General features: G+C 35.1%; 1 long non-coding RNA gene across 1 annotated transcript; it reads right to left on the bottom strand.

Moving 5' to 3' along the window:
• Window positions 1-2,773: 2,773 nt before the first annotated feature.
• On the bottom strand, window positions 2,774-3,209 carry LOC108368647 (uncharacterized). Its single transcript, XR_001848404.1, has 2 exons — window positions 3,010-3,209; window positions 2,774-2,935 (listed from the first exon to the last, which is right to left on the bottom strand). It is a non-coding gene; the product is annotated as an uncharacterized LOC108368647 (long non-coding RNA).
• Between the last annotated feature and the right edge of the window lie 30 nt (window positions 3,210-3,239).

Here is a 3,239-nt window from a genome sequence, read left to right as displayed (position 1 = left end):
AGGATGTCCAAATTTATGCGGTTGCATACATAAAAAAACTATTCTGACGAATTGATAACCTGCTTTTTTTTTTTAATGGACAAAAGAATGATGGACTCCAATATGGCGAGAGTACCAGTTTGACAGAATAAAACATAACCAAAGATCATCGAAAATAACAGTACCGTTTTTTTTTTGTATGGGGAGTGACGCAGTCCAATGTACATACATACATATAGCAGCAGTTAACTTCATTTAAAGAAATGGCGTGTCGTCCATTTCCGCTGTAGCGTATGTAAATAGTGCATATATTTAGGCGCAATATTTAACTTCTTCTGGCGGGGCGACATCTAGAGTCTTCTAGTTGTATCTCTTTGATATAATGCCTACAACGAGGTTGATATCTAGACTAGGTTGATATATAGAATTTGCCATAAATAGCTTTGCTACATTCATAGTATAAATGGTGGTCTGGGCATACAACATTGCAAGTTGAGAAAAGCGTTGTAAAAATACGTAACTTTTGTTTGAAACTTTTTTCCCAGAAGCGCCCCTTCGACTTCAACTCGTCCTGGACTTCTAAAATGGACGAAAATATTTTTACTGGAAAACGAAAAAATCTGAATTACCAAGTCGAGGACGCTCTATCTTTTGGTCGTATTACCGACTTTTGGTTTTGACCGGAAATGGGTTATACTGACCGGAAGTCCATTTTACATTACATATTTTTAACACTGCTTCGGATTCTGCGCGTACAAATACATACCTTTTGTCTGAAAATTTCTTCCGGTCTGTACCGGAAGTAGACCAAACTCACCGGAAGTCCGCTTTTTTAAATTACACATGTATTTTTTTACTAAATATACGGATTATGTGGGGAAAAATACGCAACTTTTGTTTGAATCTTTTTTTCTCGGAAGTGCCTTGTTCAGTTTCTAAATGACCTTCGAACTTTAACTCGTCCTGGACTCCTGTTGAAAAGTGTTGAAAAAGGCACTTTCGAAGAACAAAGATTCCAACAAAACATTTTCCTCCATTTTAGACGTCCAGGACGAGTTGAAGTCATTAGGTGTTGAAAACGGTTAAATACTTAGTACAACGGAGTTTTGGTTCAACGATTCGTCAGTGGATGAGAGCTTAGTAAACTGGCCAGGGGTAGAAAACGTTTAAGAGAGTTTAAGTGTAGTCTATCGAATATACTATTTTGACATACAATATATTTAAGAAATTAGTCTACTGATTTATTAAAAACTGCTGACTGTCTAAGGAGGCATTTCAAATATTTTAAAACTATCAACAGTTCAAGCAACAGCTCTACGATTTTGTTCTCAGACATCGTGCCAACTGAGTATTGGGATTTGCTTTCATAAGTAAAACCAGCTTTTCGAGCTTGTGTTTAGTATTCACGACGTTAGAACTGCATGAAATTGATAAAAAAAATTTAAAATTTGTGTCAAGCCGCCAAAAAGTAAGAAAACAAATGCGAAATCATACATTTTTCACAATTTTCTAACACTTCACTACACCATCAAAAGCGAAATTCTGTTCGACAGAAAATTTAATGCTCAACCAAAATTTCGACACGCTTGCATAGCTCATAATACGAATTTCACGTTCGATATTCGATCTTCCATAACCAGCGAAGATCGAAAATCGAAAGCAACTCGTAATAGGGGCCTTTATTTTCCTTTGATTTATTTTATATCATACCTTTTATTTTACTATTAGTTAATTTAAATTTTTAGAGTTGAATTTTATTAAAAAGTCAACAACAACTAACTGAAAACACCATTAAAAAATATATAACTTATAAAAAAATGAATAAAAACGAAATAAATGAAAATTCTACTGGCCGTCGGACTCGAACCCTCGTTGTCGTTAATCTGCATTACTGCCGTCTATCAGGGCGACATTATTATGAGCATTTGTGTGCCAGTTCTGGAAAACATCTGGTTCTTTTTTCACTGGTAAGTGTGCACAATGGTCACAGGCTTCAATTTCAGGCAACTAAAAGTTCGTTATCATGGTGCGGTAGTGTTCAGTATTGGCGGTAATATTCTGCTTGTGCCCAACATTTGACTGAAATAATTTTTAAGTGTAAATGTTGGAGGTTGTTTTTGCGAGTAATAGAAAAAATTCATTCATCCCGTTCTGTTTTAAATGTTTTAAAATTGAAAAAGAAAGGTCTGGATGGATCACCACTTATAAAAGCCAACCGTCCTGCTCCTCACCACATATCCTTCAAACTGTTATGTATTTCGGACTTCCTTTCAAAGCATCCATCCAGCCTGAAAGTATGCATTGAAATGTTGTAATCCACCTATCGCGTTTTGTTTACGCGATGTTTGGTGCTCTTGACTAGGGATGCACAGCAGAGATGCACGCAGTCGACGTCGCGGGCAAACTGCGAGCACGCGAGTGTGCTAGGCGAGGTGAAGTGAGATGTACGGAGATGGCAACGTATACATATTAACCACTACACACTTCTTTTCAAGTAAAAATGCGTGTATGGATGTGTACTTTTGCGACAACTGAGCCAGTGTGGCATCAGGCCACCAGAAAAAGCCAATTTTTCCAAAACAAAAGCGCCAAGTTTTTATTATCATGTTTAATATTTTTTTTGATTCAGTAAAAAATGTATATACATATCAGAGCTGTAAAATGATTGAATCAATAGGATCTGCATTCACTCGGCATTCTTTTCAAAATTTTGATTGTTTGTTTGTATAAAAAAAAACCTCATTACTGAGTGGCTTAAAATACTTGAAAACAAAGAAACTGTGTTGTGTTATTGAATGGTAGATTGACATTCAGTATAGAATGTGAATGTAACAGAAGCATTCGCACACAGACATGATTGTATATTTAGAATGAATGCACACTTTTTTTTTACCATTCAGTACCAATAATTTGTTCCCAGGGTTGATATATTTTATACTTTAAAGTTTGAACATATCTGGAATTGAAACAAAAACAAATATTTTATTTCAAAGTATATGTACTTATGTATTGAAGTTTTCTGCCACTAACCCAAAGCCAATGACTCGTGCAATATTATTTATTCCAAAGCAACTTATCGCAACCGTAGAGCAAAACAGACACATCTTGATATGTATACATATACATCATCGATTGTAGACATTTTTTCGCAGAAGAATATACAAAATTGATTTATCACAATTATTTTTGTACTAAATATTTTTTTCACAGTATACAGTGATCCAGGTAGCCAAAACAAAAAATGTAAACATGCTTATTTG

The sequence above is a fragment of the Rhagoletis zephyria genome, unplaced genomic scaffold (assembly GCF_001687245.7).
Source record: "Rhagoletis zephyria isolate East Lansing unplaced genomic scaffold, Rhagoletis_zephyria_1.1 Rzeph_scaffold_03233, whole genome shotgun sequence".
In the NCBI taxonomy this organism is placed as follows: Eukaryota; Metazoa; Arthropoda; class Insecta; order Diptera; family Tephritidae; genus Rhagoletis; species Rhagoletis zephyria.
This window is presented reverse-complemented; position numbering and strand designations above follow the sequence as displayed.